Source organism: Chroicocephalus ridibundus, chromosome 7 (assembly GCF_963924245.1).
Source record: "Chroicocephalus ridibundus chromosome 7, bChrRid1.1, whole genome shotgun sequence".
Lineage (NCBI taxonomy): Eukaryota > Metazoa > Chordata > Aves > Charadriiformes > Laridae > Chroicocephalus > Chroicocephalus ridibundus.
Genome location: NC_086290.1, coordinates 11,620,443 through 11,634,408, shown reverse-complemented (window position 1 = coordinate 11,634,408; position 13,966 = coordinate 11,620,443). Strand labels below are relative to the sequence as shown.

The following is a 13,966-nucleotide window of genomic DNA, read 5'->3' as shown; positions in this document are numbered from 1 at the left end:
CCATGAACCTGGCATTTTTGTTGATAGGAGTAATATAGTGACAGCTAAAATTGATGCTAATGAATGCAGGCTTTCCTTTGCATTTCTTAATGTTATATCTGTTAAATTCCCGCAAAGAATTCTTCTGGGCATCCCATCCCTATGTAAAGGCTAAGGCTAAGTGACTTAGTAGGATAAGTGCTTTATAAAGCAGATCTGTAATATTTCAGTTGTCTTTCATTTCATTAACAAGCATAAGGGAAGCTAATGTCCCAGTACACAGGGATTTGCAATCACCATTAATGGAGATAATTCCTCTCATGGGAAACAATATAAAATACCATTGCAAAAGCTAGAACACTTTTCTAGTTTTTCTTTTCAGTCACAACAGATTGGGTCTCTCTTGCTAAATTTCATTGTGCTGTAGAGGAGAAAATAAATCTAGCAAAGAGAAGTGATTTTAAAACCTTGAGATAAACTCTTGACGAGGGACAATAAAGGAGCGATTCTGAGTGTCCCAAGGCAGCATCTGTATGACTGAGGAAAATGAAATAAAAACATGGCAGCTATTAGCAGTTTAGTGAGTATTAAATGAGTCCTGAACGATGGCAGAATTAGGAAGAGTTTTCAACTTTTTCACATTGTCATCACTAACAGGAGAGGTCTCACTTGCTTTTCATTCTATTTTGATGGTAAATCCTGCAAAGAAGCTGTGAAAGAGCAACTGACTTCAATTGCACAGATTGTCTATCTTAAATTCTATATTCATAGATCTCAAAGTCCACTGCAAACCAGTCAGAGTCATTTCGTGGCTGAGGAAACCAGGTCACAGAGCAGTGATACGGTTTGCCAGAGCTCACACTGCTGCCCCAGCATGAAGAGAAGTTCTGTTTCAGTCCCACTTCCTACCAAATTTGCACCCTTTCTTATGGGAGATCAATGGACAGTACTTGTTCAGAGATTTTCCTGACATCTCTATGGTGGTGCAATTCAAAATGTCGTTTGTGTGCATCTTGTCTTCCCTGCCTTCAGCTTGATCTGAATTAGTGAGCCAAATTTATCTGTTTTCATTATTCAAACTCTAGTTAGGCTAAACCTTCACAGACAGGGTTTGCATTTCTGTTTTGAGAGAGAAATCTGACCTATTTCAGGAAAGATTAGATAGCCACCCCATCTGGAAACAAATTATCTGCTCAAGGAATGTTAGTGTCCGCATATTGAGGATCCGTTAAAAGCTAAAGGTGAGCCATGAAATTATTTCTGGATCAAAATGCTTATTTTCCCAAGATCGCAGTCATTCCAGTCTGGAATTTCAATTCAGGAATTTTGGTAAACATCTTATTTTAGTGGCAAATAAGATTAATTTAGTTTAAAGGCTGACTTTATTAAGGAGTGATTCAGGTTTCTGTAACTGGGCCTGAGCAGCTACGGAAGCAACCAGCAGCAAGGTTAACAAGCCAGCAGAAGAGAGCGTTCCTGCTGAATGTTGAGCAACTGATGCGAGGCTTGGCATCCCATGCCAGCAGCACAACATGCCATCCATACAACAAAATATAGAAAGAGATTTTCTATTTTGCTTTGTTGGAGGAAGGGCAATGAACAATGAATCAGACTGTGTTTAATATAGCCAATGATGGTCAATGAACTGTGAGGGTTTTTTTTTTAAATCCGTGTTGAAGTTTTTCATCAAGATAGAATTTCAGATGAAATTTCTTGCCTTACTGCTTGAGACAGAGCTGAAGTCATGCTCTTACCTGTACTTACCTGTGTGAAGAGCAAATCACTTTAGCCGTCAGGTTTGTAGAGGCTGCCAACCACCATCGCTCCACCACAGGGGCTAAGAGAGAATCACTTGCCATGTCCTACCTTTTTTTCCAGGTACTTTGTGTTCTTAAGCAAGGGCAAGACTTGGTTTGACACTATGTATATTTAACCAGAAGCCTATAAGTGTAGGAACAATCTTGTTTTGTTCCTGGAAGCATTTCTGAGTTGGAAAAAAACAAACCTCTCCAGGGCTGAATGCCAGGTTAGAAATGAAATGTACTGTAAGAATGAGAACATGCAAAGGAAGGAGAAGCCTTTAAAAAGCCGATTTAATGTTATTTCTTCTTTCTTTTCAAAATGCGGAAGCAGCTTGCGGTACTCAGAAGCGCTGAGAATGTGTTTTTCATGTCTTTAAAATATACAGCAGTGGAGATTAATACATTGGTTTGTTTTTTAATGAAGTGAATCTTGGAACTGGATTTGAACGTTTGCTGTAAATTCTTCTATTTAAATGCTTTCTTATTTATGGCGCCATGCTCGGAATGTTACACAGAGCATTATCTATTAACTCTAACAACAAGATGGATTTTAGGATTAAATAAATTGTGTGCATTCCTTTTAAATTGCCGGAGCCAAAAGGGTTAGGAGTGTTAGATTATCCAGCTGCAGCCGTTCCCCCTGCATAGCCCGGTGGCTGTTACAGGGGCAGCGGCGGCTGAGCAGGAGGGAAGAAGCCGCTGGAAGCAGCAATTGGAGGTGGAGCTTGAATTGCACATCCTCTCCTCGCCACGTAGGGTAGGTGGCCTAACTGTTTGACGAGCAGCAGGCAGAGAGAGGGAACGGTAGCCTTGATTCAGAACAATGTAAGCTCAGTTCTGGGCATGTATTTATTGTCCTTTGAAGTCGGTGAGATTTGAACCTTACGTGCTTTGTTTGCTAAGTTGTGATGGGTGTGACGTTCAATTTTGCATCGCCAGGTTAGAGCCAGCATTGTGAGCTGGTGTCACGGGCTAACGCAAGTGATTATTCCAGGAGCTGTTGGAGGGGCAGCATGTGTGACTGGTCACAGTTATCTTTTTGGTTTAGAAAAATAGATGTTTTCTCTTTTCATCAATTGCAATACAGTAAATACTGATGTAAAAGTGCTGTGTAAAAGTGCACGTATGACTTGTCTTGGATTCAGCTGCCCATCACACCTGTGTGATCCTACCTCCACTTTTGAAAACCAGTTATGAGTCCAGACCAAACACTGTCACTTTTAAGCATGTGGGGACTGATTTTAGTGGGACTGAATTTGTCTCACCTCTCAAGCCGGTTATTGCTTTGGACCTTTACGCTTGAAACGGGTGAGTTTTATGACCCTCGTACTGCCTTTGAGCCAACAGTAATCTTTCAGTCAAGCAAGGAAGAGTCGTGTTTTTAGAACCAAAGATTAAACATTTCCTTCCTGCCGTCACACCTGTTTTCATTGAAGAGTGTAATTGCATAAAGAGTTGCTACCATTTACAGTAAGCTGTTCCTTGGAACAAGTCATCCTCTTTATACTCCTCTCCAGCTTCCGCTAAAGTGTATTCTGGGGTGATTAAGTCTTATGCAAACAAACTCATGACTGGGTGATCATTTCCTTACCTGATCTCTCATATTCATGTGTTATTCTCCTATCTGCTGCATAGTGTAGAGTGGTTCACTCCATCTTTTTTTTTAAGAAACAAATGACATTTCCTGTACTTCATTTCTTCATATATCTAGGATGTAAGATTCAACCTCTTTGTTGCCAGGAACTTTGTTTACTGGTGCCAGTTAGTCAGTGAAGTGATTTAGTCCCACCGTCTAGTTTTAATTTCATCCAGTGTTTTGTCTGGATGAAATAACTGGCACGGTTACTCAGGTTGGTATGGCTTGGTTGTACCTACAGGCAGGGATTTTTTTGTCACAAAGTGTAATCAGGCAAATATATGTGGTTTATCTCATTTTATTGACTTCAAATACAGCAGAAATCAATGTCAATTTAAGTGTGATTGTTGAGTAAGACTTTTGTGTTAATAGGAAAGGAAAAAGAACAGGAAGAGGGAGGACAGTAAAGAACAAGCTGCTCAGTTCACAAAAATTACAACAAGAGATGTGAATTTTAATGAGAGAACTAGCAGAAGGAGGAGAAAGTATAAGGTGAACCTGTCTCTTATATTGGTGAATAAATTGGGCATGTTTCAACAAAATGGGAAACAAGGTACAAGTGATACCGTGACTTTCTGGTCTGTTCTGTAGACTTGAACAGTAACGTGACTGTTTTGCCTGACATTACCTGTAAAATGGAGAGCACAGGGTACTTGTGACAGCTCTTTGGCCTGACCGTTGTGGTTGGTGTTTTGCAAAGATCAGAAACACTGTCAGGTGGTGTGACTTCGTAGCAAGAGGTGGGAAAGAGCAAAAGGTGGGGAACAGGAGAATGGGAACAGTGATAAAGCCTAAAGGCTGAGACAAGGAGAAGGGCAGGGATTGAGGGCACGTGGAGCAGCCCCAAGCAGTAGATTGAGTCCCTTGCAGAGCAGAGAGATGGGCAAAGCCCCACCAGGTCCACAGCCCTCTGGGAGGCTGGCTGTGCCCAGGTGTCCAAATGTGCGTTGCTTGCCTGAGAGCAGCCTGGTGAGAGCAACCCATGGCAAAGGACCCACTGACTTGATGGTGCAGCTGCAGCTGAAGAGGAATCTGACACCCTCCAAAGATACCAGGGAGCCTGTTGGCTGAGATTCCGTCTCTAGAAAGGAGACGGTGTCACTTAAAGATGCATTTTGTGCTGTTGTGCTAATGTCTTTCGCAGAAGAGTAGGAGAAACGGCAGAATACAGTCTTTTGGAGTAGGCTCGTTGCAATCAAATTACAGACCATGAGTCATGAATGTATTTGACAGCAGAGCTTTTGATTTTACAACACATTCATAACACCTTGAGCACTTAGTACCTTGTTAACCCAATTAGCATACACTAAAACTGCCAAAGCAATCTGAACAGCTATTAATCTCATGCCAAACTGTCCAAGATCATGCTTTGTTATTACTGCAGAGGCAGCTACGAGTAGATTGGGACAGAAGCATCCTTGAATGTCTAAATGCACATGCAATCGGTTACAGTAAAGCCAAAGAATACTGAAGCAGAAATTGGTATAATAAAAACAAGCCATCATACTAGAGACTGTCTTGCCTCACAGGCAGTGGGAGAGCTGTAGTAGTGTTTAAGTGGAAGGTGCTTATCCTGAAGCTATAAAAAGAGCCCTAAATGATTTGCACTGAGCAATCACTGATAGTACTGTTCCATCCCGTAAGCTGTGCAGGTTGCTTCTAGCACGTCTCAGAAAAAGGAAGCATTAGTAAAACATGACTTCAGTGTGCAAGCAAACAGACATGCACCTCTGCTTGCACTTCTGTATTTGTATTGAGCAACTTCAGATTATAACTGTTGTGAGTCATTTTCCGTCTCTAGGGTTCAAGGCTAACATTAAAGTACAGTTCAGCTGTCAGGCACAGGTGATGCCTGACCTCTGTGGCAAGACAGCTTTTAAAGGTGTTAATGTAATGGGAGCATTTGGTCCTGTCCAGAAGGAATGGGGCAAGGGATCTGTGTCACAAATAGGCTGCATTACCACCTCCGTTTGGGAGTTGCTTTCCAGTTTCTGTTCAAGTTCCCGTAGCAGAGTCTGTTTTGCTAGGAGAATTGTCTAACTTACAGTAGTCAAAACTGATGTGGCTTCTAAGGACATAGTAATGGGCATCTGTGTACCTGCTTGAGATATAAATAATACAAAGGCCCTGAGAAACCTTCAGAAATTGTGTTTGACCTAAAAATGAAAACAGTAAGAGGATTCATAAGTGTCAGATCATTCCACTTCACCTGGGACTTGATGAAGACATTGCAGTTTTCAAAATCTGCTACGTCTCATTTTTAGGTAATACAACTGAATTGCAAACCTGGTATATTGACTCCAGGAATAACAATGAAATGACAAATAAAGAACGTGAGTTAACAATGGATTAAATCAGGTTCGTGTAAGTAATGCCAGTTAGCACCTGTTTATAGAAAATAAAATTAAACTGGCTTGGTATTTTTTTATGAGGCTATAATTCAGCGAATAGAGGAAATAACGTCTCAGTGATAGACTTTTGTGGGCATTTGATTTGGGCTGCATGATATTTTTATTAACAAAGCAGAACAATAGAAAATAAACATGGCATGTATTAAATGGATTGAAACCTGGCTAGTTGACAGCTATAGATACAAATAGAATTATTATAGGGCAGGCAAGTTTGTAGAGAAATCCTGAAGAGATTTGTCCCTACCCTTGTGATAGGAGAAGGTTTTTAACTTCATTTTCTAAGGAAACAAGGTTTTCTTTTATGTTTTCCACAACTGTTTGTGCTCTGCCCTCTAATAACTTTTGTACCCATCGGACAAATTTCAAGAAAATTGACAGAAACTTCTGATCTCAAAAATAATTTCTGTGGAGCTCAGCATAGGGATAGGCAGAGAGACACAGAAGCTGCTTAATTAGGAGAAATGCAGTAGTATGAACACATATATTTATGGACAGACACATTACTAGAGAATCCACATGGCTGAGAGACCTCATAGATACTTGAACCTCGGAAAAAGCTTCCACTGTAGCTGGGGACTGACCCCACAGCCCTGATCTGTGGGGAGCTGGGCGGCACTGGTTCTGCTCCACAGGGACTACTAGCCATCTGTGCAAAGCTAAAAGAATAAAGGTATTTCACTCATGCCTGCAGCTGGCTGAGCAGTCAGGAGCAAAAAGAACAGCCTGCTGATCCAAATAGCTTGGTAAGCTTGGCGTAGGTAAACAGGACAAGCCCTAGTACAGACAGGTCTCATCGTCATGGAGGGAAGAATATCAGCCACGCTGGCGGGCGCAGGGGTCAGCAACGGTGTGGAGGAGACTGGTGATCTCACCAAAGTTGTCATGGCTTTTGCCTTGCTAGAAGTGTGCTAATCCAAAGTGAATGGTTTTTTGCAAAAAAAATTAAATAAAATAAAATGCCCATTAGTTGAAATGCAAGCTTGTACTCAGTCTCATGAAAACGTGACTATCGCTGTCTCAGTTTCCAAGACATGGAAGGGATATAGGAGAGTGAAGCGGTCCGGGTTAAACACTGGACAAGAGGCAGAGTTGGAGTTAAAACCAAGATCTTCTGTGTCCCAGGCAGTGGCCTTCTGCTAGGCTATTTTAGCTTTCATATCTGTATGTTCCCATCTTACGCAGCAAACCAATCCATGTGAACATAAAAAAGCACCTTCCTTATGTGAAAGTTTGTAACAGCTTGGGGCACTCAGCACTCTTGAGGCATGATTATGCTCTGCTCTGTTGCTAACTCTTTATGATTTTAATTATTTTGAAAACACATCTGTAACAGCATATACAAGAGCAACAGGGTAACAATAACAATAAAGTTGTGTTGTGTTCTTCGTATAAACTCTTTGGTTTGGGGTTTACGATTTATGTGTTCTGGAACTGGATTATTGCCTCATAAAACAACGCAGCAGCCTTTTCTCATTTAGTTAGCCATCCATTTTTATTAGGGCGCTCTATAGAATGCCTGCAATAATATTATAAAGGTGCAGAAGGTTCATTATTTCACAACAAGCGGCTAGCCAAAACCATTATTATTTTTACAACAGCCGGGCTTGCTATTGAAATATAGTTTTGATTATAACCTTTTTTCCGCCTCCCTCTTTCTCTTTTCTCTACCAAAAGCAGAGATGTGCAATTGTTCCTTCTCAGATTGCTTTTCCACTGCCCCACAAACATGTCATTTTCAGTGAAATGGATGGATTATAATGGGAACAGATCAGTGATAATGCATTAGTGGAATACAGCCATCCCCAAGAGAGCTTATAATAATATCCAGTCTTCCTAAGCTTTAAAATCTGCAGTTTGGACAGCCCATAGCTCTAATATGGAAACTAGTTCTGAATTTTCCCCGCACTTATAATTCTTTGATGCTCAATTATTGTTTGGGTTCTCCCCTCCCCGTCATGTTGCCATGACAACTGCCTTGCATAAAATCCAGTGCTCAGACAATACAGCCGCTGCTTTAGCGAGGGGCTCCAGGCTCATAAAAGTTGAAAATGTTGCTCAAAGAGATTACTGAAGATTAATGACTCTGCTCTGAGCGCCGCGAAGCAAATTTCTGAAAATCATGGTAATTAAATAAAAAATATAAGCAGGCGATGTGTTCTCCAAGTCAAGAGTGTTGATACCTGCTGGGAGTGGTGGAGTTACTGTAAATCTGTAGTAAAAACCTCTGTGGGTATTATTCCTGCATATAGTTTCCTTATGCTAAATAGCTACGGTGTTTAATTAGCTGTGGCGCTTTTCCTTCGCCTGTTCTGTGGTTGTGAATTGAACATAGTGACCAGGGCTTGCCCCGGGGGCTGGAGCGCGTCGGTTTGTCCTGGGCTGGTGCCGTGTGTCGTGCTGGTCCAGCCTAATGGCCCCCTTGATGAGACCGGTGCTCCGTTTTCTGCCACCGGCCTGTTGTAATTTCAGGGGCATGTTCCTGGTTGTAAGGAAGATGAATACAGAGCTGCAAATTGCTTGCGCTGAATCATAAACTAGGACTTGTTTCATGAGCCCATTAAGCATATGCCCCTAATGTTAAGCATATGTTGTGCTCTGCTCAAGAGGAATAGAGTTAGCACTGGCTTGAGGTTAAGTGTATGTTTTTAAGTCCTGCACTGGTTTGAAGGTATTAAGAGTTGTGAACCTCTCTGGGACAATGAATTAAATATGTTGATTATATTTGCAAAAGTGTTAGCTATTTTCATATTCAGTCATAACATCTTTAGTATTACATGCCACATTAGTTGTAACCAGCTGTCATGCAGCAGGGTTTAAAATGATCTTAACGGCAGTCAAAGGCAGGCATTTTGCTTTCCCCAAAGACAGTGGTACACAGTTGGGTTAGAGTTTGCCTCCCTCTGAAGGTGAGCTGTACTCCTCGGGACAGGCTCCAAAATCACATCTGTTCGAGAGCAGTATATTACAACCTTATGTTACTAAAATCAGAAGAAACGTGTACTAGGAAAAGCCTAGCTTAGGAAAAAATCTTGTGTATTCTAAGGGGATAAAAATATTAACTCAAACCAGATGCATAAGGGCTAGGGCCATTTTTGTTCACTACAGCAGATCTTTCAAAATCTGTTTCGCATCGGGGCTCTCTGCCACATAAGATCTCTGTGCCATCGAGAAACCTGCAAGTACAAGGAATTAATGAAAAACCCAGAAAGCGTCCACCCTGCCAAGCAAAGAAGAAATACATGCAGTCTGAAAGGGAACTGTAATTCATTTTGAGATCTAAACTTGTTTTTAAATTAGCTGCTTGTAGGTTAACTTCCTCAAATCAGAAGCTTAGCCATCTGTTTCAGTTAATTAGTTAGCCTTTGGCTGAGGTTTAATCATTGTTGGAACAAGAGGTGGGGGAATCAGTAGTCCTAGAGGGTTCACAGGGACCATGCCCATGAGATTGAATTTAGCATCAGGCCCCAGCGTTTAAATAAAGGGCGAATTTGCGTTGCTGCACCGGGGAAATCTCTGCCAGGGCCAGCATGGCAGTAAGGCTGGTGGGGATGCACAGCTGTAGTGAAACGTATTTTATTGCTCCTGGAAGATTCTTTGGTTTTGTTTCCATATCCAGGATGTGATCCTCTTTGAGGACTGCTAAGTGTTCCCTTGATGCAGTGAGAATAGGAATGATAATAATAAATACATTTGGGCCTGCGCATTTGCCAACCTGGTGTTCATGGCCGAATTACTACGGCCTTCTCCTGCCTGTGGTGAGCTGTAGGCCTGGGGTAAGTCGTAGCAAAAACCTAAGAAGCATTCAGGCCCCTGGGCCAGCCTTTTCCGTTGGGGTTATTTCATGTCAATTACTGCAAATTAGACACATATAAAATTTATAATGTGTAGGTGCCTGAGCACAGAAATTTAGCTTCCTCAGTATTTACAGAATATAAAACAGTCCTCCTTGTTTAAGGCTAGGATGAACGTTTCTGTCACATTAGGAAGGAAACCTTATTTCATTCTGCAGCTGCTGTTTAAACACGACGAGATCTCTTTTTAATCTTAGGCAAAGTTCAAAACGAGATGTTTCAAACATCTGCTAACTATTAGGGGCCATGCCTGCTAGCAGAGGTAATAAATTATAGCCAAGAAGAGAATCGAATGTCTTAATAGTGTTTTTGTTCGTTGCTTCAAAGTTTGTCCTCTTTCAGTGTTATCTGTTCTCTTTTTTAGCATGGTAGTCAACATGCCTGCAAAGAACATTGTGCTGTGGGTGAGGTGGGTGGGATCACAGTGGGATGAGGGTGACACCCTCTATTTTAAGATAGGGGAAAAACAACAAACAACTTGGCTTCTCTTTTCCAGAGCAGAGAGAAATTGAAATCAATCGCAAAAACGCACCCTCCGTGCTACGTGCCAAAAACAAGATGGGTGGTTCTAGCAGAATATGGGAGAGAGGGCATTTCGGTTTCCTCCAAAGGGGAGATAACAGATCAGCTTTCTTGTTTGTCATGGAAACCTTTTGTCAACCCAGTAACAATGACGTCAGGGTGGCAGTGCCACGGAGACAGGGTTAGTTAATATAGCACACACCTGTTGAACTGCCAGAGGGGAAGGTATGTCGGCTTTTACATTTTCCATCCCTAATTCTAAACAACTTTGGGTGAAGGTTGAGAAAGTGTTATTCAAGTCCCAGGGCAGGTTGTAGCAGATTCATGCTGCGAGCAGGTGGTGCTGGAGCTTTCGCTCATGAAGAAATGCGGCTAAGAGGCATTTGCTCAAGCCATGCCATTCTACAAACCCTCGTATTTGGGGTATCCTTTCGGAGGGTGGTGAGAGCAGACTTGTATCTCAAAAGAAGAGCACCCGATTCCTTCAGTGTGTTTGCTTTGCTTGGGAGTGAAGTGTTTTGCTAGTGTTTACCAAAGGAGCTTTTTAGAAACACTTCTCTAAAAAGGGAAAAACGAACCTATATTTATTACGCCACATCTATAGCTGTAGACGTACAGCAATAAGCTGTAGCCCACTTTTGGAAGGACTGTTTTCCTGACAATTTTTTACTGTAATAGTTTCATGTTTGATGTTGTTGACTGGCTACGTGTTCTTGTTGTAAAGTGAGATTAGATCACTTTTTCACTTCATTCAGTGTTGCTTTTGTGACTACCTTCCTGTTTTTAGTAATTAAAAACAAACTTACTTCTTTTCACAAGAAAAACGTGTTAGCGGGGAAGGCAGTTCATTTTTGCTGGATTCTCCACGTTTACTAGCAAAATGATAGATTATGTGTTTGCAGAGGACTTTGAATCAGTTAGAGAATTGCAGTTGATGCTGTTTCTGTTGCCATGGCTAAAACATGAATTTACATTAGTTGCATTTCTTGTCTATGGTAACACAGGATAATTCTAATAAATTAAAATGTGCCCTTGTCATTGCTAAACAATATGCATGAAACCAAATATTTCCTATCACATAGTTTGTAAGAGGAGAAGAAAAGCCTATGATGGGGATGATGATTTAAATTATATTGGTTTGCAAAGTGGAATTAAGGCTGAGAAAAAGAATGGCATAGAATGACATACAGTGATCAGAAAAGGAAAATGGAGTCAGCCAATGTAAATGACATTTACTATACAAATAGAAACCACATGTATGAAGCAGAGCCAGCGAGTTGTAGAAATCTTTGCGAGAGAGAACCATCTGGGATTGTAATTTTCCAAATAGCCCATGAATTAAGATAAGTGTTCAATTGATAACCCGTGGCATCCTAATAGAGACGGATGATGTCAAATGGCTGTCAGGTTTCAAGGAGGTAAAAAAAAATAAATCTGAGCAATAAACATTTTGTTTCTTCATATGAAAGAAATAAGGTTTATCTACATTAGTACTATTGCTGTTGTGGTGAGTATGTGTAAATACGCTGGAAATATCTGCGAAGAACTATAATTGTCTTTGCCTTCAGTTTGGAAAACATTGTACACTCCTCTACTTTTTTCTTTTAAACTCCTTACTGGTAATTTCAGCCTGACAGAAAGATGTTTTGTGTCATCTAAAGTCTCTGTAGCATCATTTACTTTTATTTGGGGACTTTGTGGCTGGAAAACAAGAAAAAGGCTTTATAGACATTCTTGAAACAAGACTCAGAGTTCTTACTGCCACTGATAGGGAAAGCAAGACATGGCAAAATGTATGGTCTAGTCCTGAAGGTGCTCCTTTTGCCTTCATCATCCGTGTCTGAGAGACGTGACTGTGGTCACTATGATGAAGTTGTCATGTGCTCAGTGTAACACAGAGAGAATAAATAGAGACTGGGGAAGTCTCTTCTTTCTCAGTGACCCATATCCCTCTCTCCAGACATAAAATAATATCCCACCCCATACAGATACTGCAGAATCGTATGATCAAATGGTCTCAACACATACTTAAATCCTTCTCCATTTTTATGGACTGCTTCTTGTTTTGCCCTGATTGCAAGTACTCACATCAGTCCTGACTCACAAAAGAACACAATTTAAGTCCTATTGATTTTTATTCAGCTTATGCATACGTGTGGGTGCTCTCCAGAATTAGACCTACAGTGGGTGCCACTTGCATCAAATTCTGTAAATTCCGGGTGGAGCATGAAAGAGACATTAGTTAGGGTACTGAAATGTCCATTTGCCCCTCTACTTTTCATTTGCCCCTCCACTTTTCTTTTAAGCTTTCTGTGCCAAACCATCTCTTCAAATCCTGCAATTTAGGCTTTTTTAAAAACAGAAAAATTTTGGCAAAAAACAGTATCCTGATTTCTTTTTTTTTCTCAGCCATCTCCTTTTCTTTAAAGCCCATTTGGCTGGAAAGTGGATGGAAAGGCTGTACTGCTCCAGGTGACAGAGCACTCTTCACTTTTTGAGACCAGGAGTTTTTCAAAGCTTTCAGGATTTAGCCATTTGATTGATATTTACCTGATCCGACATTAGGTTTCCTGCAATGCCAGGGAAGGGACCTGTCTAAGAGGACCACCGTGTCTCCTGCTGCCCGTCCCCAGTAGCCGTAGCCCAGCCATCAGGGCATGGGAACCACAACTGTCCCCTGCTGCCCCTGTGCTCCCTGGGGAGCAGCCCGGCTTCTCCGGCAGGAGCAGGGCAGTGGGGCAGCCATCCCTGGGGAGCCCAGGAGCTTCTCAGCCCAGGAGGGGAGGAGATGGCTTGCTGCTGCAGCTGGGCAGTGGTATGGTGGTGGCCAAAAACCTCTGCCTGCCTGCCAAGAACAGGCCTGCCTCTGAATACTCTTTTCCCCAAGTTCCTCTGTTTTCTGCTGTGACTTTTCAGACTCTCTTTGCGTTTTTCCCATGCCTCAATGGGGCATATTACAAACGAAAATACCTTTGATATAGAAAAGAGGTGAATTCATTTATCTGCACCTTGGATCAATCCAGATATTAGTTATGGTACAATACGGAGCAGTGTGATAAAGAGTTCCTTTTTTGCTGGAGGGACAGAAAGAGGAATCGGAAAGAAGCGAAGGAAGCAGTGCAGGCTGTGGTAAGTTATGTACATGCTCTTAATAGGGTCACTACATGCTCAGGCTGTGTGTGTGAACCCTGAGAAGGAAAGCAAGATGTTTTCCATTCTGTTTTCATCATTTTCTTGCAGAAATTTATCATTGAAGGAGCCACTAGCTCATAATTCTAGTGTTATGTGTGCTGATGCAACAGTAAAATCCCTTTTCATGCAGTAAAGGCTAAGCTCATTCTCTGTTAGTTCAAGCACATTTTCCTTCCACATAGGACTCATTCTGGCAACCAGAGCATTTCAGCAGTTTTTTCGTGAGATTGTGTAGGGGTTAATGAGGTTTGGACCGGCGGTTCTGCTACTGTACTGCCTGGGATAGAGGAAATTGCTTACTTATTGTTTGTCTATTTATCATTATCAATCTTGCCCAAACTGTACTCACATTTTATGAAAGGAAACAGATGCTTATGCCAAAAATCTTACAGTGTATATGAAGATATAATGAATTAGTGAAATTAAGTTTGTTTAGGGTGCTCAATTCTGTGACTGGAAAAGGAGATATTCAGCCAAGGAAGTGTCCTGTTGACTATTCAGGTTAAGTAAGTACAATTAATAAAATGTTAATACTGTACAAACACATGTATGGAGGATAGGCTACGGATGTTA

At 41.4% G+C, this 13,966-nt stretch overlaps 1 protein-coding gene across 10 annotated transcripts in view; it reads left to right on the top strand.

Moving 5' to 3' along the window:
* The window catches only part of KALRN (kalirin RhoGEF kinase), a 527,586-nt gene that overhangs the window by 398,477 nt on the left and 115,143 nt on the right, over positions 1–13,966 (top strand). Inside the window, exon 1 of one of the 10 annotated variants that reach the window (XM_063341765.1) lies at positions 2,420–2,538. The exons of 8 other annotated variants lie outside the window; for them this stretch is intronic. The gene's annotated coding sequence lies outside the window, so the exon portion shown is untranslated. Of the gene's footprint in view, positions 1–2,419; positions 2,539–10,370; positions 10,427–13,966 lie in introns of those variants that run through there. One more of the 10 variants, XM_063341764.1, reaches the window with a different exon arrangement.